General features: G+C 40.5%; 2 long non-coding RNA genes across 2 annotated transcripts in view; one reads left to right on the top strand and one right to left on the bottom strand.

The window, feature by feature from the left end:
• Positions 1-25,779, bottom strand: part of LOC132396656 (uncharacterized) — a 201,406-nt gene that overhangs the window by 60,488 nt on the left and 115,139 nt on the right. Inside the window, exon 3 of the long non-coding RNA XR_009513064.1 lies at positions 22,991-23,141. This is a non-coding gene — a long non-coding RNA (uncharacterized LOC132396656). The remainder of the gene's footprint in view (positions 1-22,990; positions 23,142-25,779) is intronic.
• The window catches only part of LOC132396657 (uncharacterized), a 103,169-nt gene that overhangs the window by 23,335 nt on the left and 54,055 nt on the right, over positions 1-25,779 (top strand). The window lies entirely within an intron of this gene.

Here is a 25,779-nt window from a genome sequence, read left to right as displayed (position 1 = left end):
ATAGTTCCAGGTGATTCAATCTCATCTATAGGTTAACCTCCTTATCTCTAAAATCAACCTGGTGAACGATCTCTGCACCACCTCCAAAGCTGGTATTTCTTTTGTCAAGTAGGGAGACCAGAACTGTATGTAGTACTCTAGATGCAGCCTCACTGGCATCTTCTACAGTTGCAGTGTAACCTCTCTGCTCTTAAATTCAATCCCTCGAGCAAAGAAGATCAACATTCCATCTGCCTTGATAACCTGTTGCATTTGCAAGCCAGCCTTTTGCGATTCACGCATAAGCACTCCCAAGTCTCTCACACAACAACATGCTGCAATCTTTCACCACTTAAATAATAATCTGATCTACTTTTGCTTCCAAAGTCAAAAACTTCACATTTATCAACATTGTACTCCAGCTGCCAGATCCTTGCCCACCTATCTATATCTCTCTGCAGATTCTCCACATCTTTTGCACATCTTCTACCTATGCTAACACATCACTTCCAACTCCATGTATCCTTATCTTCTAATTAAGTCTTTTTTTTGTGTTACCTTATCAAGCTCCTCTGGAAATCCAAGTATACAACATCTACCTGATACCCTCTTTAAATACTCCAGTAAGAACCTCAAACAGGACCTGTTATATCTGCCTGGAGGAACCATTTCTATCCAATCATCTCATTATTTCTTCCTTAAGAACCTCAAGCATTTTCCCGACTAAGATGTTAAAGTAATTGGTTTATAGTTCCCAAATTTTACCTATATCCTTTCTTGAACAATGGTGTGGCATTTGTTCTCTTCCAATTTGCCAAGATCTGCTCAATGTCCAGAGAAGTTCGTTAAATTATCACAAACTTATGTTGGACTCTGATGGTTTTGATCCAAGGTTCTTTCAGAAGTCAAGAAAAAGGCATCATGACAACTAATCAGAGAACCCCTATTCAAATAATGTGATACCAAAGAAGCTGCCAGAAAGAGAGAGAGAGAACTGTAACCTCCTAGGAACACACTGAACAATTGCATATACAAACTGTGACCGCAAGGAAACTTATGGAACTATATATATATATTGAGACTGAGTTCCAATCTGGGCAGCAGCAGTATCTGCGCGGAGGAAAGGCCTGGCAATCTACTTTCGTACGTTGGCACGAAAACACTATGGACAACGACACTGTCCATAGGGTTGCCATCAGCCAATGATGACTTGACGGCATTTAACAACAGTGATTATATAAAATGCAAGAAGTTATAAACACTAAACTGCAAAGATAATAATAATTACACATTTACACATGATACAATCATACGTTTAGAATCATTACATCTGAAAATTCAGAGGCAAAAAAAACTTGTATTATCTACGTTAAGTATAAAATAACCAAAAACCTACCCAAGCTATGGAAGTATCCAAGGGCATTCATTGGATCCTGTAGATTACCAGGAACACTAATGTGAGTTTGAACTATCTGTTAATGATCACCGTTTATACAAGTAAAAAAGCTGTAAATTGTGTTAAAGCATATTAGGACAAATATTATGACTCATAATATTGAGTAAGCCCAGCTTCTTAAACTTAAAAGAATCCAATCAAAGAAATCTCATCCATCAGGCTGATGTATTTTCACTGCTTCTTTATGAATATGACAAAAATAATAAAAGCAAATAATATTCAAATAAACTTCATGATGTCCTGCAGCTGTCAACTCTGTTTGATGTCTTCTGGCTGGTTAGTGATTTGCTCACTGAGAGTTTTTGCTGTGTGTGTAGCAGTGGGGGGTGGGGGGGTTGGTGATGACCTCACAGAGGAAAGCCACAGCAGTCAGGTTTCTGGCTAAGAAGAGGAATGGGGAGAAGAGGAGAGCAGTAGTGATAGGCGATAAAATAGTTCAAGGAAAAGAAATGAGATTCTGTGGACTTGATAGAGACACCCAGATGGTAAGCTGCCTTCCAGGTGCCTGGGTCAAGGATGTCTTGGATCATTCTAAAGAGGGAGAGCAGCCGAAATCGTGGTAGGGTACGTATTGTATCAACGACATGGATAGCAAAAGGGAAGAGGTCCTGAAGAGAGAATGTAGAGAGTTAGGTAGAAAGCTGAAAAGCAGGACCTTTAGGGTAGTAACTTTAGTAATTTCTGGATTGCTGCCTGTGCCACATGCCAGTGAGGGTAAAATTGGGATGATCTGGCAGATGAATGGTGCTGAGGAACTGCTGCAGTGGGCAGTGTTTCAGATTTCTGGATCATTGGGATCTCTTCTGGAGAAGGTATGACCGGTACCAAAAGGACAGGTTACATCTGAACCCAAGGGGACCTATATCTTTGCAGGCAGCTTTGCTAGAGCTGTCGGGGAGGGTTTAAATTGATTTGAGAGTATGGGAAACAGGGTGATCAGGCTGTGAATGGGGCAGTTGGTATACAAGTATTTGCAGTGTGTAATGAGACTGGGAAAGGACAGGCAGTCGAGAAGGTAAAATTGCAGACGGTAAGGTAAGTTGAAGTGTAACATGGAAAGAAAATTGAAAAGGGTGATGAATACAGGACTGAAGGTGTTTTATTTGAATGCACACAGTATGCAGAATAATGTGGATGATCTTGAAGTGCAGTTATAGAGATTGGCAGGTGTGATGTTGTGGGCATCAATGAGTTGTGACAGAAAGAAAATCATAGTCGGGAGATTAACATCCAAGGATGTATATTGTATTGAAGGGACAGACAGGTAGGTAGAGGAAGTGGGATGGATCAGTTGGTAAAAAATGAAATCAAATTCTCAGAAAGGAATGATATAGAGTCAGAAGATAAGACCATAAGATATAGGAACAGAATTAGGCCATTTGGCCCATTGAGTCTGCTCCACTATTTCATCATGATTAATCTAATTTTCCCTCTCAGCCCCAGTTTGCTTGCTTCTGCCTATATCCCTTCATGTACTGACTAATCAAGAATCTTTAATCCTCTGCCTTAAGTATTCCAATGAGTTGGCCTCCACAGCTCCCTGTAGCAATGAATTCCACAGATTCACCACTCTCTGGCTAAATAAATTCCTCCTCATCTCTGTTCTAAAAGGATGTCCCTCTATTCAGAGGCTGTGTCCTCTGGTCTTAGACTCTCCCACCATAGGAAACATCTTCTCCACGCCCACTCTATTGGGGCCTTTTAACATTCGATAGGTTTCAAAGGGGTCACCCCTCATTCTTCTGAATTCCAATGAGTAGAGGCCCAGAGTCATCAAAACACTCCTCATTTGACAATCCTGGAATCATTTTTGTGAACCTCCTTTGAACCCTCTCCAATGTCAGCACATCCCTTCTTAGATAAGGGGCCCAAAACTGCTCATAATACTCCAAGTGAGGCCTCACAAGTACCTTATAAAGCCTCAACATTACATCCTTGCTTTGATAGAACAAAAATTAGTGGGAAGTTAGAGGATTGCTGTGCTGTGCTGTGCCTATTGTCTTGTTTATTATTTATTGTAATGCCTGCACTGTTTTGTGCACTTTATGCAGTCCTGGGTAGGTCTGTAATCTAGTGTAGTTTTTTTTTCTGTGTTGTTTTTACGTAGTTCAGTGTAGTTTTTGTACTGTTTCATGCAGCATCATGGTCCTGAAAAACACCGTCTCATTTTCACTGTGTACTGTACCACCAGCAGTTATGGTCGAAATGACAATAAAAAGTGACTTGACTTGATTGGGAAGCTTTTAAAAACCAACAAAAAGCAACTAAAAAAATTCATTAAGAAGGTAAAGCTGGAATACAAAAGTAAGCTAGCCAATAGTATTAAAGAGAACGCCAAAGATTTCTTCAGATACATGAAGTGTTAGAGAGGCACAAGTGGATGTCGGACTGCTGGGAAACAATGCTGGAGAGGTAATAATGTGGGACCATGAAATAGCAGAAGACTGAATAACTGTTTTGCATCAGTCTTCACTGTGGAAGACACTAGCAGTATAGTGGGAGTTCCAGGTGTCAGGAGACATGAAGTGTGTGAAGTTACAATAACTAGAGAGGAGGTTCTGAAGATAGATATTTCACTTGGACCAAATGGTGTACACCCCAGAGTTCTGAAAGAGGATACTGAAGAGATTGTGGAGGCATTAGCAATGATCTTTCAAGAATGACAAGATTCGGGAATGGTTCCAGAAGATTGGAAAATTGTCTTCTGGACAATATCACTCCACTCTTCAAGAAGGGAGAGAGATAGAAGAAAGGAAATTATAGGCCAGTTAGTCTGATCTCAGTGGTTGTGAAGTTGTTGGAGTTTATTATTAAGACATAATAAAACACGCTGTAGTTAGCACAGTTTCCTCAAGGGAAAATCTTGCTTGTCAAATCTGTTGGAATTCTTTGAAGAAATAGCAAGCAGGATAGACAAATGAGAATCAGTTGATGTTGTGAACTTGGATTTTCAGAAGGCTTTAGACAAGGTGCCACACGTGAGGCTGCTTAACAAGCTATGAGCCCATGTTATTACAGGAAAGATTCTAGCATGGATAAAGCAATGGCTGATTGGCAGGAGGCAAAGAGTGGGAATAAGGGAAGCTTTTCTGATAGCTGCCGGTGACTAGTGGTGTTCCACAAGGATCTGTGTTGGAACCGATTCTATTTACATTGTCAATGATTTGGATGTTGGCTTTGTTGCAAAGTTTGCAGATGATATGAAGATAGGTGGAGGGGCAGGTAGTTTTGAGGAAGTAGAGAGGCTACAGAAGGGCTTGGACAGATTAAAAGAATGGGCAACAAAATGGCAGATGGAATAGTGTCAGGAAGTCTATGGTCATGCACTTTGATAGAAGAAATGAAAGGGCTGTCTATTTTCTAAATGGAGAGAAAATACAAAAAATTGAGGTGCAAAGGGGCTTGGGAGTCCTTGTGCAGGATTGCCTATAGCTTAATCTGCAGGTTGAGTCTGTGGTGTGGAAGGCAAATGCAATGTTAGCATCCATTTCAAGAGTCATAGAAAAGTGCTACAGCCCATCTAGTCTGTGCTGATACCATTTAAACTGCTTAATCCATCAACATGTACCAGGACCACAGATCTCTCCATTTCCCTGAGACACATGTACCTATCCAATCTTCTCTGAAACATTAAAAATCGAGCTTGCATGTGTGACAAGGTTGGAACAAGGATATTAGACCATAAGATAAAGGAGCATCCAGAATAGTTGATCCCTTAGTGGGTTCAACTACGAGCTGCTCTAAAAAGCCATCTCGTATGTCTTCTACAAATTCCCCCTCTTGGAATCCAGCACCTACCTGATTTTCCCAATCTACCTGCATATTGAAACCCCTCCATGACTGTAGTAACACTGCTGTTTTGGCATGCAGCATTTTCTATCTCCCATTGTAATTTGTAGATCACATTTTCACTACTGTTCGGAGTCTGTATATAACTTCCAGCAAAATCTTTTATCCTTGCAATTTCATATTTTACCGACAGATTCATGCCACCCACCCCCCACCTCCCATGCCTACTTGCCTCTCCTTTCGATACAATGTGTATCCTTGGACATTAAGTTCCCAGCAATAACCTTCTTTCAGCCTCAATTCTGTGCTGTGCACAATGTCATACATGCCAATCTGTAACTGTGCAAAAAGTTAGACCATAACACCATAAGACATAGGAGTAGAATTAGGCCATCTGGCCCATCGAGTCTGCTCCACCATTCAAGCATGGCTGATCCTTTTTTCTATTTCCTCCTCAACCCCAGTTCCCAGCCTTCTCCCCGTAACCTTTGATGCCATTTCCAATCAAGAACCTATTAATCTCTGCCTTAAGTGCACCCAACAACCTGGCCTCCACAGGTACATCAGGCAACAAATTCCACAAATTTGCCATGCTTTGGCTAAAGTAGTTTCTCCGCATCTCTGTTTTGAAAGGGCGTCCTTCTATCCTGAAGCTGTGCCCTCTTGTCCTAGACTCTCCCACCTTAGGAAACATCCTTTCCACATCTACTCTGCCTAGGCCTTTCAACATTCAAAAGGTTTCAGTGAGATCCCCCTCATCCTTCTGAATTCCAGCAAGTACAGACCCAGAGCCATCAAACGTTTCTTGTATCATAACACTTTCATTCCTGGCATCATCCTTGTGAATCTCCTCTGGAGTCTGTCCAATGGCAGTGCATCCTTTCTGAGATGAGGGGCCCAAAACTGTTCACAATACTCAAGGTGAGGCCTCACCAGTGCCTTATAAAGCCTCAGCATCACATCCTTGTTCTTGTATTCTAAACCTCTTGAAATGAATGCTAACATGGCATTCGCCTTCCTCACCACCAACTCAACCTGCAAGAGAACCTTTAGGGTGTTCTGCACAAGGACTCCCAAGTCCCTCTGCATCTCAGATTTCTGGATTTTCTCCCTATTTAGAAAATAGTCTGCACGTTTATTTCTATAACCAAAGTGCATGACCATGTATTTCCCAACATTGTATTTCATTTGCCACTTTCTTGCCCATTCTACTAATCTGTCTAAGACTTTCTGCATTCTACCTGTTTCCTCAACACTGCCTGCCCCTCCACCAATCTTCGTATCATCTGCAAACTTGGCAACAAAGCCATGTATACCATCACCTAAATCATTTATCTATAGCATAAAAAGAGCTGGTCCCAACACCGACCCCTGCGGAATGCCACTAGTTACTGGCAGCCAACCAGAAAAGGATCTTTTTATTCCCACTTGCTGTCTCCACCCACTGTATCCCCTTTATTTATCCTACTTATAATCTTATCAAAGAATTCCAGCAGGTCCGTCAGGCAGAATTTTCCCTGAAGGAAACCATGCTGACATTGTACTATCTTGTCCTGTGTCAACATGTACTCCATCACCTCATCCTTAACAATTGACTCTAACATTATTCCAACCACTCAAGTCAGGCTGACTGGTCTATAATTTCCTTTCTGCTGCCTTCCTCCTTTCTTAAAGAGTGGAGTAACTTTTGTAATTTTCCTGTCCTCTGGCACCATGCTAGTGTCCAATGATTTTTGAAAGATCATTTCTAATGCCATCTCTTTCAGAACCCTAGGGTGCAGTTCATCTGGTCCAGGTGATTATAAACCTTTAGATCTTTCAGCTTTTGGAATACCTTCTCTCTTGTAACAGTAACTGCACCCACTTTTCTTCCTACACACACTACAACATCACGCATACTGCTAGTGTCTTCCACAGTGAAGACTGATGCAAATACTCATTTAGTTCAGCAGCCATCTCCTTGTCCCCTGTTGTTATTTCTCCTGCCTCATTTTCTAGCAGTCCTATATCCACTCTCATTTCTCTTTTATTTTTGAAAATAAACTTTTACTATCCACTTTGATATTATTTGTTAGCTTGCTTTCATATTTCCATCTTTTCCCTTCTAATGATTCTTTTAGTTGCTCTCTGTAGTTTTTAAAAAAACTTCCCAGCCCTCTATCTTCCCACTAAGTTTTGCTTTTTTGTATGCCCTTTCTTTTGCTTTTTACAATAGTATTGACTTCCCTTGTCAGCCATGGTTGTACTATTTTACCATCTGAGTATTTCTTCATTTTTGGAATACACATGTCCTACACCTTCCTCATTTCCCCCAGAAACACATGTCATTGCTGCTCTGCTGACATCCCTGCCAGCAGATCCTTCCAATTTACTTTGGCCAACTCCTCTTTCATACAACTGTAATTTCCCTTTCTCCACTGAAATGCTGCTATATCAGACTTTACTTTCTCCCTATTAAATTTCAAGTTGAACACAATCATATTGTGATCACTGATTCCTAACGGTTCTTTTACCTTAAGCTCCCTAATCGCCTCCAGTTCATTATATAACACCCAATCTAGTGTAGCTAATCCCCTAGTAGGCTCAATGACAAACTGCTCTAAAAAGCAATCAATGAACCTGCTCTTTTGAGATCCATTACCAACCTGATTTTCCCAATCGACCTGCATGTTAAAATCTCCCATGACTGCCAAACATTGCCCTGTTGACTCGCCTTTTCTGTTTCCTGTTGTAACCTGAGGTCCACTTCCCAGCCACTGTTGGCTGGTCTGTATATAACTGCCATCAACGTCCTTTTGTCCTTGCAGTTTCTTAACTCAACCCACAAGGATTCACATCTTCCAATCCTGTGTCACACCTTTCTATTGATTTGATGCCATTCTTTACCCATAGAGCCACACCACCCCCTCTACCTACCTTCCTATCCTTCCAATATAACATGTAACCTTAGCCATTCAGCTCCCAATTGCAACCATCCTTCAGCCACGATTCAGTGAATGCCACAACATCACACCTAGCGATCTGTAATATTGCAACAAGATCATCCACCTTATTTCTTATACTACGTGCATTTAGATACAACACCTTGAGTACTGTATTTGCTATCCTTTCTGACTCTGCACTCCTAATGATTTGGTACTCAGCCTGTTAGCTGCAACTAATCCCATCACCTGTCTGCCCTTCCTGACAATTTGGCTGCATGCTATCTTCACCTTTTTACCATTCGTCCTTTCCTGCATCCCTTCACTCCCCCTTGCCAAATTAGTTTAAACCCTCTCCAATAGCTCTACAAACCTGCCCGCAAGAATATTGGTCAGGTTCAGGTGCAACCAGACACTTTTGAACAGGTCATACCCCCCCTCCAGAAGTGATCCCAATTATCCATGAACCTGAAGCCATGCCCCCTGCACCAGCTTCTCAGCCACGCATTTATCTGCCAAATCATCCCGTTTCTACCCTCACTGGTGCGTGGCACAGGCAGCAATCCAGAAATTACTACCCGGGAGGTCCTGCTTCTCAGCTTTCTGCCTAGCTCTCTAAATTATTTTTTCAGGACCCCATTGCTTTTCCTTCCTATGTCATTTGTACCAATTTGTACCAAGATGTCTGGCTGCTCCCCCTCCCTCTCCAAAATGTTGTGGATGTGATCTGAGACATCCCTGACCCTGACACCTGGGAGGCAACATCCCATCCGGGTGTCCTGTTTACATCCACAGAATCACCTGTCTGTTCCCCTCACTGCGAGTCCCCTATCACTACTACTCCCTTCTTCTCTCTCTTTCATCTGCCTTATTCTGTATACTGTGTGCACTCACCCTTTGAATTTGTCCGCCTTTTACATTGCAACTCATCCTGTTGACTGCAATTTTGCCCCATCAGCAGCCTCTCTTTGCTACCAGTCTTACTATAAACAGCCTCTGTTTTTAAAGCAACTACCTATTCCTCAACATTGTAACTCCAATTCTCATCCCCCTGCCAAATTAATTTAAACCCTCCCGAACAGGTCCAACAAACCTGACCACAAATATACTAGTTCCCCTCAGGGTCAGGTGTAACCCGTCCCTTTGTACAGTTCGTACCTTCCCCAGAAGAGATTCCAATGATTCAGAAATCTGAACCCCTGCCCCCTGTACCATTCCTCAGACATGCATTCATCTGCCAAAGCTTCCTATTCTCACTCACATTGGCAAGTGGTGTGGGCAGCAATCCAGAGATTACTACCCTGGGTGTCCTGTTTTCAACTTTCTACCTAGCTCCCTAAAATCTCTCTTCATGAGCTCCTCACCTTTCCTCCTTTATCATTGGTGCCAATATGTACCAAGACAAAGGCTGCTCACCCTTGCCCTCTAGAATGCCATGGATTGGATCCCTGACATCCCTGATCCTGGCACCTGGAAGCCGACATACTATCTGGGTGTCTATCACACCCACAAAATCTCCTCTCAGATCCTCTGACTATGAAATTATCACCACTGCAGTCCTCTTCACTTCTCTTCTCTTTTGGGCCATGGTACATGACTCAGTGCCAGAGATTCGGTCACTGTAGCTCTCTACTTGTAGGTCATGTTCATTCCCCCTCCCCAAACAGTATCCAAACTGGTATATTTATTATTGAGGGGAATGGCCATGGGGGTTCTCTGCATTGGCTGTCCATTTCCCTTCCTTCTCCTGACAGTCACCCAGTTACCTGCTTCCTTGGGTGGTTACCTCCCTATAGCTCCTATCTATGACCTCCTCATTCTGCAAGGGTGTTGAATTCTTGAGGGTGGAGTTAAGAAACTGCAAATGTAAAAAGACCCTGACAAAAATTATATCCAGGCCTCTAGACAGTAGCCCGGATGTCGAGTAGAAATTACAATGGAAGCTCTCAAAGGCATGTAAAAGGGCAATGTTACGGTAGTCATGGGGGATTTTGATATGCAAGTAGATTGGTGCTGGATCCCAAGAGAAGAAATTTATAAAACATATGCAAGGTGGCTTTTTAGAACAGCTTGTGGTTGTGCCCACGAGGGGAGATGCAATTGTGGATTGGTTGTTGTGTAATGGACCAGGTTTAATTCGAGAGTTTAAAGTAAAGGCTAATATGATAGAATTCAGACCTTGCAGTTTGAGAGGGTGAAGCTGAAGGGCAGCATGGTGATGTGGTGTTTAGTGCGATGCTATTACAACTTGGGGTGTTCTGGAGTTCAGAGTTTGATTCTGGCACCGTAGGTAAGGGGTCTGCACATTTTCCCTGTGAAATGCATGGGCTCTCCCCCAGTGTTCCGATTTCCTTGCACAGTCCAATGACATATCGGGTAGGTAAATTTGGTCCTTGTAAATTGTCCGGCTATTGGGGTAGGGTGAATCGGGAGCTGCAGGGGTGGCGTGGCTGGAAGGGCCTACTCCACACTATCACTCAATAAATCATTTACAGTATTACAGTGGAGTAAAGGGAATTAGAAGCAGGAGTTTCTGGAGGCAATTTGGAAGGCGCAGAATGGATAGATCCCAAAGATGGAATATTCTAAAGGGAGGATAAAGCAACTGTGGCTGACAAAGGAAGTCAAAGATAGCGTAAAAGCAAAAGAGAGGTCATATAATATAGTAAAAATTAGTGGGAAGTTAGAGGATTGGGAAGCTTTTAAAAAACCAACAGATGGCAAGTAAAAAGCCATAAGGAGAGGTAAAATGAAATATGAAGGTAAGCTAGCCGTTAAGGTAAAAGAAGATACCAAAACATTTTTCAGGTATTTAAATTTGTAAAAGGGAGGCGATAATGGATTTTGAATGGCTGCAATAGTGTAGTCAAGTGTATGGTTATGCACTTTGATAGAATAATTAAAGGCATAGACCATTTTCTCAATGGGGAAAAATATCCAAAAATTGAAGATGCAAATAGACTTGGGAGTCCTTGTGCAAGATTCCCTAAAGGTTAACTTGCAGTGTGAGTCAGTGGTAATAAAGGCAAATGCAATGTTAGTATTCATTTCAAGATGACTGGAATATAAAAGCAAGGATATAAGGCTAAACCTCTATAAGATGTTGGTCAGACCACACTTTGGAGTATTCTGGCAGTTCTGAGCTCCCTATCAAGAAAAGATGTGTTGGGATTGGCGAGGACCCTGAGGAGGTTCATGAGAATGATTCCAGGAATGAAAAGGTTAAAATATGAGGAGCATTTGATGGCTCCAGGCCTGTATTCCCTGGAGTTCAGAAGAATAAGGGGTGATCTCACTGAAATTTATCAAATACAGAATGGAGAGGATTGTTCCTATATTGAGGAAGTCTTGGACACCCTCAGAATAGAGGGACATCCATTTAGAATAGAGATATGGAGGAATTTCTTTAGCCAGAGTTAGTGAATCTGTGGAATTCATTGCCACAAACAGCTGTGGAGACCGTCATTAGGCATATTTAAAATGGAGGTTGATTGGTTCTAGAATACTGAGGGTGTCAAAGGTTATGGAGAGAAGGCAGGAGAGTTGGGTTGAGAAGGATAATAAATCAGCCATGATTGAATTGCAGAGCAGACTCGATGGGCTGAATGGTCTAATTCTGCTCCTAAATGTTTTGCACTGTTTCATTCTCTTAATATGTAGTTGTTCAAAACCAAATCTCAAGTACTTCTCAGTAACAAATGAGTTACTATAGTTGCACTGTGGAGAGCATTCTGATAGGCTGCATCACTGTCTGCTATGGAGAGGCTACTGCACAGGACCGAAAGAAGCTGCAGAAGGTTGTAAATCTGGTCAGCTCCATCTTGGGCACTAGCCTGCAAAGTACCCAGGACATCTTTAGGGACCTCCAGCACCCAGGGCATGCCCTTTACGCACTGTTACCATCAGGTAGGAGATACAGAAGCCTGAAGGAACACTCAGCGATTCAGGAACAGCTTCTTCCCCTCTGCCATCCGATTCCTAAATGGACATTGAAGCTTTGGACACTACCTCACTATTTTAATATGCAGTATTTCTGTTTTTGCACATATAAAAAAATCTATTCAATATACATACTTATTTATTTATTATTCTGTTTTATTTTATTTAGTATTTTTTTCTCTCTCTGCTAGATTATGTACTGCATTGAACTGCTGCTGCTAAGTTAACAAATTTCATGTCACATGCTGGTGATAATAAACCTGATTCTGATTTCCTTGATTCCATATTTTCCGATCCTGGACGTTGTGATCAGAAGCCCCCCCTCTCCCCCAAAGGCTGACACCTCATTTTCACTTTCAGATCTTCCATTGAACTTAAATAAGGGAGAAAAAATGCTTTTTGCTTATTTTGTAAAAGTACCATAACACACTGTCCTGCAACTCAAAGTGGAGTATATCCCAATTCACTTTCTAGAAGGCAGGTGCTTTTGTGATAGGAAGGCCTTTACAAGTGGGATTCCTCAAGCCCTCATTTGTAACTTATATTGGCAATTTCAACTTAGGGGCATGTAGGGGCATGTAGGGGCATGTTAAAGAAATCTGCAGAAGATAAAATTTAGTATAGGTAGGTAAAGGAAGGCAATTGGTTTCAGAAGACGTAGGTAAATTGCTGACCTGGTAGAAAGTTGGAAAATGGAATTGATCCAGAGAAATGTAAATTGGTGTATTTGGGAAGGAGAAAAGGGCAGTGGAATATACAATAAATGTGAGGATACAGAGAAGAGTTGAGGAACAGGGTGATCTTAAGGTTATATTGTCTGACAATACCTCAATGTAGCAGAACAAATCAATGGGGTATTAATTTGCTAGTTGTTTTATCATTGGCAAATATACAGAGATACAGTGTAAAGCTTTTGATTGCATGCATTCCAAACAGATCATTCCATAGTACATTACATAGATCATTCCATACACAAGTACAGTAAGCTGGTACAATAACAAAATGCAGGATACAATGTTATAGTAACAGAGGAAAGTGAAGTGCAACTGGACAAATAAGGTGAAAGGGCCATGATGGTATAGACAGATCAAAAAATAATCATATCAGAAGTCCATTCAAGAATCTTACTGTTAGGGTGTTACATGAAGATAGCAGATATTACTTTAGACAAGAACTAGTGTTCAGTTCTTGATGTAGATTGCAAGTAGTAAACTGAAGTTAAAAGCACACCTTTGCAAATAAACAAAATTGTCTCTGGCACATAGGCTGGCCCACAGATTAAGAGACAGTTTGCAAATGGTAACCATGAGATATTTGTGTATGCATCAGCCAAATGTTAAGACAATGGGGTTGTGTTAGTTGGCCTACATAAATCAAGTCAACCATGGGTTTGAGTAATTTGTACCATTGTAGACGTTCAAAGGAGCTTGCAGACCACACTGATACTATCACATTTTTTAGTTTGTCCCAGCAAAGGATTTTGAACATTCAGAGCTGTTGATATATGACTCCAAGGATGAATTATCAACCCAAAATATTGAAGTAAACAATGTCATTGTACTATTGAAATTGTTTTGAATCTCCTACACTTACCGTGGATCTTAAGGGTATAAAAACGAGATGTACTTTTGGGTTTGTGGGACTTTACTGCAAGAAACCCCAGAAGAATGCCTGCTTGTCATGTTGAATAAAGACTTTTATATCACCAGCTTCAGTGTCCCTCTGGTGACTTCGATCACAGTCTTTACAACAACCTGGTAGTACGTGTTCTCAAGATTTTATTTTCCAGTTGATGGGAGGATGTGGGGGAAGAAGACAGAATGAGTGATAATCTTTTCATTTATTAGCTGAAGCACAGAATATAATAAGATCATATACCAAATGTTATGTCACAGCTTGAATATTGTGTACAGTTCTGGTTACCAGATTTACAGGAAAGGTGTGATTTACATTGGAGAATGAGGACATTTAGAAGAATAATACAAAGGTTTAAAGATTAAATATTGTTTTCACTGGAATGGAAGAAACTATTGAAAGAACTATTTGAGAGTATAGTATTAGAAAGGCCTGGGGAGAATAGATAGGAAGGACATATTCTCTCAGCAAAATGTCAAAATACATAGGTTGACATTGGTAGAAAAAAATAGCAGAGTTGTTGGTAAACTATTTTAACTAAAGGACTTCACAGGTTTGGAATTTACAGTGTGAAAGGATCATTGTAGACAAAACCCATCAACTACGTGTACAAGTGTCTGGATAAGATCTTTAACTCTATGTGTTTGGAGGACTATGGTTTAGGTGTATGTTGATGGAACAAGACAGAATGACAGTTTGCATGGTCTAGATGGGCCAAAGGGCCTGTTTTCTGCTGTAGTGCTCTATGACTCTATATGGTTGAAGAACTGTGACCTGCTGGGCTGCAGTTGAATGCTAAAAAGTGGAATTAGTAACCCTCACAACTGGTACTAATGTGATGGACCAACTAGATTGTTTAATTCTATGAAAGTGAACTATTTATTTGGGTTAAGAAGAGAATATTGTATGATCAACTTTGGTGTTTATTAAGGCTTCTTTAAGATGGGGAGTGAAATGGGCAGATTTGTAAAGGGCATTGCACCTTGGTTGCTAGATGTTTATCATTGGCTATGGAAAAGTAAAAAGCTTGCACACCACAATTTACAGTATTGAAGGAACTGACCATAAGGGGTAGAGTGATGTTGTGGGTGGCATTTTCATTGCAGACCTTGGTTGACAGGTAGTCATGGGAGGTGGTAGTGCTGAAGGGTGAGCTTTAGGACAAGTGAACCTGTGAACCTTCTTCCCCCAGAGGATAAACTGGATATGGTGAGGGCTATTTGCAGGAGGTATTGTAGAACCTTTGCTAGTAAATACAAAAACCTTCAAATAAAGTTTTCATCAACCTCTTCAAGTTTACTACAAATAATGACATATAGGAAACTTCTATAACAAACTTCATCTAATGTAGCACCATTGCCATAGAATTTAAAAGACAGATATGTGAACAGCACTAAAAATTTGGTTAAACAAGTTGGTCTTGATGCCATGCTGGAAGAGATAGATATTTAGATTTAGTGAGACATTGACATCAGGGAGCCAGAAATGGAGTGGCATAGGGGTTCAAGAGATGTAATGAAATTTGAATGAGGATTAAATGTTAAAATTAATGTGATCCTCATTAAAGTTTCAATCATGTCATCAGACATAGGTGGTAGGCTCATTTGGATTGAGTTAGAATGTGGATAACACTCCCTGAAATATCTTATTCACTCAGGAATAGGACTTTTTCCATCCAAGACCTTTTTTGCAGATGCTTGCTTTAATATCATGGCTTGACCCTTCTTCAGGACATCCACAATAAATGGTCTGGTCCAGTATGGAGGGGCCACTGCACAAGATTCGAAGAAGATGTAGAAAATTGCCAACTCAGCTACCTCTATCATGGGCACTAGTCTACCCAGCAACGAGGACATTTTCCAAGGTGGCATCTGAAAAAGGCGGTATTCATCATTAAAGATCCCCATCATCCAGGACATGCCTTCTTCTCACTGCTATCATCAAGGAGAAGGTATGGAAGCCTGAAGACACACTCAACATTTTAGCAGCAGCTTCTTCCCCCCTGCCATCCTATTTCTGAACAGATATTAAATCCATGTACATTACCTCAGTTTTATATATATTCTGATGGAAATCTAAATATTGTGGGATGATAACTTTCTCCTAAATAAAGCTTCCCTGTTAACCATGCCTTCTGGACAGCACCGCAATGGCAGCCTGAGACCTTTCACCGAGTGATAACATGGTCTGTTTCCCGACTTCTTTGTCCTTTGATCATCTTTCATCCACTCATCTGCCCTTTATTAAAAATCCTTGTTTTTCTTTTGATAAGCATACTATATGAATTAGAGTAGATCAGGGGTAAAATATTGAAGCATCAACATTACACAATTTCACTTTAATGCTGAATTCATGAAGTCTCATTGAATGAAATTCCTTCCAAATGCAATTTCATTAATTATATAGACCGAGTTCATTGCCTTGCTGGCTTTTTGATTTGCAGCAAGAAGATGCTGATTTTGTGTTAATGATGAAATTCTAACTTGTGAAGATTACTGCAAATATTGCTGTGTAATATTTAATTTGTTGAAACAGGCCCATGTTCTGTTGAAAGAACAGAATGGGGATGTCAATGCTGATTTCTTTCCAGAAGACTTCCATTTTTCCAAAATAAGTTACTTGTTTAATTAGCTCTATCTTCAAGTGCTAATCTGTTCAGAGGTAACTTGGGTCACAAACAGTGATTATCAGGAATGTTTTTCAAGTGTAACAGTAGCTCTGCTGGGCCCGTAATAAAAAAAAATGATGCTTTTATTCAGGTCAGTATTTGTGTCACCTGAAAACCAGCCAGGAAAGTTGATGCCATTGAGAGTACAAAGCCCTGCCAGTCCTAGCAACAAAGCTCAAACATTCCAAGTATTTTGTTTGCTGTTGCTTGAACAGATGGCAACAAGTCTTCACTGGGTAGTCATAAACGTTTCAAATAGTATATAACATGAAACTGTAGTCACAAATCCAAAAAAAAAAGAAACTTCAACTTTTTTGGCCCTACAATATATAGGTACAACAAAATGGACCACATATATTTTGCTTTGGATGTGTATGAAATGATGCCAAAAAGCATCCAATAACACTGAGCAGGTGTGCTTTGATGTCAAAAACATTGAATGCTTCCCTTTCTAGTAACTTCCATTCACTTTTGAGGACATGATATAAATGTATTAACTTCCGGTGAAACTAAATCTGCTAATAGTTTCTTTTCAGTCACTGCAAACATACTTGACATATTAACAGCAATTAAGGGAGGGCACTTTGTTAAGGCTATCTTGTACCTGCCAAATAATGTAAGGATTTTTTTCTGCCTTCGGGACAGAATTAATTGTGTACCAGTTAAAATGCCATTTGCTTTTTAGTTCAAACAAGCTGTGTTAAAAGAAGAATAGTGCAAGTTAAGGGAAGGTAAGCTGATATTCTGAAATGTGTTTCAGGAAGGAGGAAATGTTAAGAGAGTGGTGAACATCAAGGTGGATAAATTCCTGGAGCCTGACTATAGATTTATTTTAGGGTGCCAGGGGAAGCAAGGATGAGATTACAGGGGCTTTGGTATTTTTGTTAGATACAGAAGTACCAGAAGAGTAAAGGATAGCTTCTTTTATTTTAAGAAAGGGGCAAGAAGGATAAACAGGAAACTACAGTTTGGTGAACCTTAATCAATGGTAGTGACGTTTTTGGGAAAAAAAAACTCCAAAAGGGCAGAATCTGGAAAGACGGGGACCTAACAGGAGGAGTCAACATGATTTTGTGCAGGCAAAATTCTGTCTTCCAAATTTGAGATTTTAGGAGATAATCGATAACACCGATGACAGCACAGTTGACCTGGTTTTCATGCAACTTAACAAAGTCCCGCATAGTAGGCGGGTCGAGAATTTTGGAGCGCATGGGATCTGAGGTGTACTGGCAAAATAAATCTAAAAATTGGTATGATGATTGGATCCAGTAAAATAAATTTGATTTTCAGCCAAGGGATTTGAATTCAAGTTAGTGTATAAATCTAGATTTTATTTTTGTGGGGTGAGAAAAGCTAGCTTTCGTAACTGTATAACTGTTGCATCTGTTATTATCTTGTCCATTAAGGAGGAGTTGTGCTGACTTTGCCTCGAGCCATCCATTAATTCAAAGGTGAGCACAAAGGGACAAATAATGGAGATACCAGCATCCTCTGACCGATAATAGTAATGGCCTTTTTTCAGAAACGCTGAATGCATTAATGGCACAAATAGAAAGAAATAGGCTTGATGTAGTGGCTATTCTGATGGTGTAGATGCCAAATGACAAAGGTTGGGAATAAATTATTCTAATGTAATCCAGAGAAGAGCAAGGCAAAATGGAAGGGGAGGAGGGGTAGGCCTGAAAGGATGGGGGAATAAGACATAATATAACTTGAGAAGCTTGCAGGTCATGTGATACTCAGAGAGAATAACCACCAACTTGGTGGGGGGGGGGGGATTTACACATGCAATATCTTAGAGGTAATTTTCTAAAGATTAAAGCAAGATTAGTTTTATTCATCACATGTATATCAAAACATACAGAGAAATGCATTTTTTTGTGTCAACAACCAACACAGTCCGGTGATGTGCTGGAGACAGCCTGAATGTATCTCCATACTTCTGATGTGAGGAGAGCATCCCAACAATTCACTAATTCTAACCCTACCCCTTACAGCTTTGGAATGTGGGAGGAAACCAGAGCCCCTGGAGGAAATGCACGTGGCTGCAGACAGAACATAGAACCTCCTTACGGATAGTGGTGGGAATTGAACTCTGATCACTGGCACTGTAAAATGTTGTGCCAACCACTACACTACGTGTTGCCTGGCAGTATGCCAGCATGAAGAACAAAATAAGATCTGGCTCCAAAAAAAAAAATCTGAAGTGTGAAGGGTAGACAATGCTAGATAGGGAAGGTGGCAAAGGGGGAGACAAAGATAAAGAAGGGGAAGCATGGGATGCATGAGTGAAGGTGCAGATGACCTCTACAGGGTGGTGTATAGAATCACAAGGCTACAGTCCTAGAATCTGATTGAGAACACCCAAGAGACTACAAATCAGAATTGGGTTTAATATCACCAGCATATGTCATGGAATTTGTTGTCTTTGCGGCAGCAGTACAATGCAATACATAATAACAGGAGGAATATAAATGACAGTAAATATATATATAGTGCAAAAATAGAAATAAAAATAGTAGTGAGATAGTGTTAATGGCTTCAATGTCCACTCAGAAGTCGGACGGCAGAGGGGAGGCTGTTCCTGAGGCATTGCGTGTGTATCTTCAGGCTTCTGGACCTCCTCCTTGATGGTAGCAATGAGAACAAGGCTTAATCTGAGTGATGGGGGTCTTTAATGATGGATGCCACCTTTTTTAAGGCATCAGTCTTTGAAGATTTTCTTGATGTTGAGGAGGTTAGTGCCCATGATGAAGCTGACTAAGATTACAACTCTCAGCAGCTTATTTTGATCCTGTGCAGTAGCAACCCCCCACCCCCATACCAGGCAGTGATGCAGCCAGTTAGCCATGGCACATCTGTAGAAATTAGCGAGATGCTGAAATTCCAATCAACACTCGAAGTTGGAGGAACTTAGTGGTTTAGGTAGCATCTAGGAGGAAAGCGGACAGTTAGTGTGTCAGGTCAGTACCCTTCATCTGAACTGGAGATGCTGTCTGACCTACCAGAATCTGCTAAGGAAGGTAATAATGTGAACCATTAGGTGAGAGGTGAAGGGCAGCTGGAAGAGAATGGGTTAGGGCAGGCATTCCCAACTATGGGCCCATGGACCGCTTGCTTAATGGTATTGGTCCAGAGATTCAGAATCAGAATCAGGTTTATTTTCAGCAGAGTAGAAACATAGAAAACCTACAGCACAATACAGGCCTTTCGGCCCACGAGGTTGTGCCGAACATGTCCCTACCTCAGAAATTACTAGACTTCCCTATAGCCCTCTATTTTTCTAATGTGACGTAAAATTTGTTAACAGCAGCAGCATTTCAATGCAATACATAATATAGAAAAAAAAATAAATGAAATAAAAATAATAAGTAAATTGATGACAGTACATGTATATTGATTAAAAAGCATACAAAAGGTTGGAAACCCCTGGGATAGGGGATCTTGTGGGTGAGGTGAGTGGGTGGTTGGTGGATGGAATTAGGAGAGGATTGAAAATTAGTGATTTTGGGGGAACAGGTACTTGGAGAATCTGGCCATGTTGGATTTGGTATTCATTATAAAATAGGTTGGTTAATAATCTTGCTGTTAAGGGTTCTTTAGGGTAGAAATATTATAATGGAATATTTCATTAAAGATTGATAGTGATACATTTCAATCTAAACAAACAAATGACTAAGTTATGAGGCGTACATTGATTATAATTACCTGGAAAACTCAATGTGAAAAGTATGAAGGCAAGAGATTGCAGCTGCAGGAATCTGAGGGGGAGTGGTGGGTTGGGGAATGGAACATTGGAAAAACTAGGAAACAACCTGCAACGTATGGATCCATTTCTTTTTGAGCAATGACTCCCCTTAGCACTGTGTATGGACTGATAACTTACCTATGTGCATTGATCTGTTGTCTATGCATGCATATTGATCTGTTCTCTCTCTCTCGCTGCAATGTGAATACACCAGCTGAAGCAGTCTTCTGCATGCGTGCTTTTGTTTAATTGATCTATAGTTGCACAGACACAACAAATTGATGATGAGTACGAACCTAAATGTCAGAGAGTATTGCCAATTGCACTGACAGTTATGGGACAATTATGGGACGAGATAGTGAGAGGAAAGAGTTAAACAGTATGGAGTAGACTGTCATGGATACTAACAAAGGGAAACGTGAGTAACCGCATGGTACACAGTGAAAGGCACGCAACTAGCAATGTTAAAGTGAAAGTAACGTGGTGATAGATTTAGTAGGTAATGTTGACGAATTTGATAGTGCTAATGAAGACTGGGAGTCTTATAATCAAGAGGATTGAACTGTACTGTAAGGCAGATGATTTGGGATGAGGAAAACAAAACTACCACGCTTCTTATCTTAATGGGTGCTAAAACACACAGGCTTTTACACAACTTAGTAACTCCTGAAAGGCCAGCAAGCAAGACGTTCGACAAAATTATCACAATTATACAAAAATCACTTGACCCTAAACCACTGACTGGTTCCTTTTGTGAAATCTTAGTCTCACAACTATTACCAAAGGATGAAAACATTTCTAAATACATGGCAGAACTGCACAAACTTTCCCAGTACCGTGACTTTAGAGATGGACTTTCTGATGCAGTAAGGGACAAGCTTGTATGTGGCATGCATAGTCAAAGCACTCAAAAGAAAGACCTAACCTTAGAAATGTCCTTGACTATTGCAATATTGTCAGAGACTGTAGCAAATCTACAGAAAAAGAGTTTAGAACATGAAATGCACAAAATGTCCCTGAATGGTCAGAAAGATGAGAAAGAGCATTCAAGGAAACAAGGAGACTAATAACATCAGCTGAACTGCTCACCCGTTATGATCCATCTCCACTCATCAGACTACTGTGCGATGTGTCCCCTTATGGCATTAGAGCTGTTTAGTCACACACAATGAAAGATGGATATGAACATCTGATTGATGTCTGCTACCCAGTTACAAGGTTGGGCACTGTTCATAGGAGCCCACTCTTATGGCATAGAGTTCAATAGCACTAAACAACACAGTAATGCTGATGGCTTGTCACGTCTTCCACTGTCAGCAACTGAAGAAGAAAGTCTTCATACTGTGACCCAGCAGAGGTGTTCCACACAGCATTGGTGGACTACTTGCCAGCAACAAATTTTAAAATACAAAGTGTGACCTGATATTGTCAAAAGCCTATGACATCATTATCCAAGGAAGTCTCCTTGATTCCAGAGTTCTCATTAAAACGAGACCAACTGTCAGTATATTGAAGAACACTGATGTATGGATTTTGTGTTGTGGTTCCCTCTAAACTGCACACCAGAGTGTTAGAGAATCTGCATGACAGCCACCTGAAAAGACTCGCTCGGAGCCATGTGTGGTGGCCTGGAATAGATAGACAGATTGAAGACTTGACCAAAAGCTATTTGGTATGCCAAAACATTCAAAATGCATCCCCACAGGCATCATCACACCCATGGAAGTGGCTGCCTTCACCACAGCAAAGAGTACATGTTGACTTTCTTGGGCCATTCATGGACTCCATGTTTCCAATGTTATAGATGCTCATTTGAAGTGGCCAGAGGTCATACCAATGAAGTCAACCAGAAGTGGCTTACCAAAACAAATTGTGAGTGACAACAGGCCACAATACATGTCAGAAGAGTTTAGACTATTCATGAAGAAAAATGGCATCAAGCAGTTCAAGTCATCTCCTCACCACCCAGCAATGAATAAGTAGCTGAAAGGTTTATTCAAACATTCAAGAGGTCCATTAAAGCTATGGACATTTCTATACAGCACAAGGTGAACAACTTCATTTCAGTATCAGAACTCTGTTCATGCAACGACAAATCAAACACCTGCAATGTTGTTCATGAGCAGAAATCTGAGATTTTACATAGCCTTCCTGAAACCAGATCTACCGAGGAAAGTGCAGAATAAACAGTTCAACCAGTTGCCAAGTGAATCAGTAAGGAGCTTCGAGATTGGACAGGAAGTCCTAGCATGTGAATACTAAGAAGACTAGTGGACCCCTGGTAGGACGGCTACAAGAACTGGACACAGTGATGTACACAGTGAATGTTGGAGATCAGAAATGAAGACGTCATGTGGACTAGATACTGGATGCTCAACTGAAGAACACAGAGTCGATTGCATCCAACGAAACAGACACATTACAGCCACCGGACTTGCCTCTCAGTGATGATCATGTCACTGACAGCAATGTGACACTGGCAACCAAGAACATTGTCTTTGACAAGACCCCTGCCAAACCTGAGGCCACTCAATGGGTCCAGAGGTGCAATGAGAATGCTGTCTTCCAGAAAACACCTGTCAAACCCGATGTCTCTCCACAGCCCTACAGGACTACCCTGAAAGAAATGGAGTGCCACCCTAAAGTCTGAATCTTTTGTTTAGTGAAGTTAGTTATGGACACTTATTGTGGAAGCATATTTATTTCAATATGGTTTGTAAAAGGAAAATTAAATGTTTTGTTACATAAGTAGTTTGGTGTTACATTAATCTAAAGGGGGAAGAAGTGTAATGTATAGACCTATTTCTTTTGGAACAATGAATGCCCTTAGCACCACATATGGACTGATAACTTACCGATGTGCATTGATCTATCGTCTACACATGCATATTGATCTGCTCCCTCCCTCTCTCTCGCTCCAATGTGAATCCACCAGTTAAAGCCATCTTTCACGTAGGTTTTTTATTTAATTGATATGTAGTTGCACAGACACAACAGAAAGTGCATCTGTGGAGACAAAAATTGTACGTCAACACTTTGGGCAGAGATCATACATCAGGATCTGTACAAAATTATGCCTGTGAAAAATCAATGGCTAAGATTTAAAGAATTAACGCACTATTTAAACAACCTGTATCCCACACAAATGTAGCCCCAAGCCAGCCAACGGCATCAGCACCGGACTTTGTGGTGAAAGGTCTCATGTATGAGGCTCCTAGCATGTTTTCTGTCTGTACTGGGTTGAGCATTGAGTTGGCAACTCAGACAAAAAAGAAGCCACAAGTTTGCTGCCTGATGTGCTACTAGGTGCAGGGAAGAAGAACAATCCCTTACTAAAGCATGAAAGATCTACAAGTAAAGTTGTGGATGATCAGAGAAATTAAGGATAGCGATAGATTAAAGAAATGCTTTACCTGCACCCAAAAGAGCTTTAAACTGAGGACCTGGAAATTTTTGGAACTTAAACCCAAGGGCAATTGAAGTTTTTAGAGAGACTATAATAAAATAAGCAATCTAGCAAAAAAAAAATCAAAACTAAAAAGTTTTTTGTGACAAGCAGACTGGAAAGTATCAGCAACACTATGACATGGAACCTCATAGAATGCGAGAAGAGAGATTGGCTTTTTGAAATAAAATAGGTAGAGAAATTAATTATTTTGCTATCTTCACAAAAGAAAACTCAATTGCCTGCTGAATGAAAGGACTAGAATGAATGATAAACTGAAAGCAATTAGCATGAACAAACAAAAAAAGCAGTTGAGGAGATTAATGTTACTGAAAGACAGCTTCTCAAGACCTGAACTGCATCTCAAGGTTTAAGAATCAAAGCACAAAAATTGGCCCTGTGTTTCCAGAGTTTGTTTGTGTTTTCCTACACAAGAATTATCCTGGAATTTCATTGCAAGTACTGTTTGTGTACACTTAAGGATGTCATTAAAAAGATTCATTGTAAATAATGGTCATGCAGTAAAATCTGGGTTTGAGAACAGGTGAAAAAAAATTTAAAAGGGGAAACTTGACAATTAATCATTATGGGGCATTTCCAAACTGGAACTAAAGCTACCTTTGGTTTCCCATTTGCAATGTTCTGGTTTCACTGTGTAATGATATTAAACTTCCAGCAAAATGTGTAATGCTCAAGTGTTTTAATCTACATCTTGTCTGTCTGTAAAGGTAATCATCATGTTGAATTATTCATCTTCCTAACACTAGATGATGCTATTGCACTTGCAACCTTCATCTACTTAAAACATTGGGCAATTTGCATAATTTTTCAATCAAATATTGTATGTGAACTTTAATGTTTACATCAGAGTTTTGTGTGTGTATGTGTGGGAGACAGGCAGTTGGATTTTGCTCGAGTGAGAATGTCTGAACACATTACACTTTGTGTTGAAGACAACACATTCAGTCGTTCCCAAATGCCAGCAATGTCAACAGTGCACAATGTCAGCAAAAGGTGACAAGAAATCAGCATCACTGATGTACCTGTGGACTTGTCTGAAGCTTGTCTTTCTTTTAAAATAATGTATCCCCGAGATGAATCTGAGTAAGATACTTGGCTGGCACTAGTTTCCTGTGACTGAACTGTTATCAGTGCTTGCATGGCACAGTTATGAATTAGTTGGTCTTTGCCTGGTGCAAATAATTCATTGGCATTATTTTGTTGACTGGGATTTGGGTTTGTTAGGCGTTAAACAACTTGCCACAAGGATGATACAAGGAAGGGTACCTACCAGAATATCATTTCCCTTTTGTTTAATAACATACAGGAAGATTCTCTAAAATATACTACACCTCTAAAAATTCTTATCCTATTTATTAGTAATGACTAGAATTGATTTTTTTGTAATACTTCTGTGGCAACCATAAGACCACAAGATATAGGAGCTGAATTAGGCTATTTGGCCCATCGAGTCTGCTCCACCATTCAATCATAAAACCATAGAACATTACAGCACAGAAACAGGCTTTTTGGCCCTTCTTGGCTGTGCCGAACCATTTTTATGCCTAGTCCCACTGACCTGCACCTGGCCCATATCCCTCCATACACATCTCATCCATGTACCTGTCCAAGTTTTTCTTAAATGTTAAAAGTGAGCCTGCATTTACCACTTCATCTGGCAGCTCATTCCACACTCCCACCACACTCATTGTGAAGAAGCCCCCCCCTAATATTCCCTTTAAACTTTTCTCCCTTCACCCTTAGCCCATGTCCTCTGATTTTTTTCTCCCCTAGCCTCAGTGGAAAAAGCCTGATTGCATTCACTCTATCCATACCCATCATAATTTTATATACTTCTATCAAGTCTCCCCCCATTCTTCTGTGCTTTGGGGAATAAAGTCCTAACATACATAACCATATAGGTTATTAATGATAATAACATTACACAATATTAACCTATTCAACCTTTCTCTGTAACTCAGATTCAAGTCCCAGCAACATCCTTGTAAACCTTCTCTGCACTCTTTCAACCTTATTAATGTCCTTCCTGTAATTCGGTGACCAAAACTGCACACAATACTCCAAATTCGGCCTCACCAATGCGTTATACAACCTCACCATAACATTCCAACTCTAATACTCACTACTTTGATTTATAAAGGCCCATGTACTAAGCTCTCTTTATGACCCTATCTACCT

This window comes from Hypanus sabinus, chromosome 7, assembly GCF_030144855.1.
Source record: "Hypanus sabinus isolate sHypSab1 chromosome 7, sHypSab1.hap1, whole genome shotgun sequence".
Classification (NCBI taxonomy): Eukaryota; Metazoa; Chordata; class Chondrichthyes; order Myliobatiformes; family Dasyatidae; genus Hypanus; species Hypanus sabinus.
This window is presented reverse-complemented; position numbering and strand designations above follow the sequence as displayed.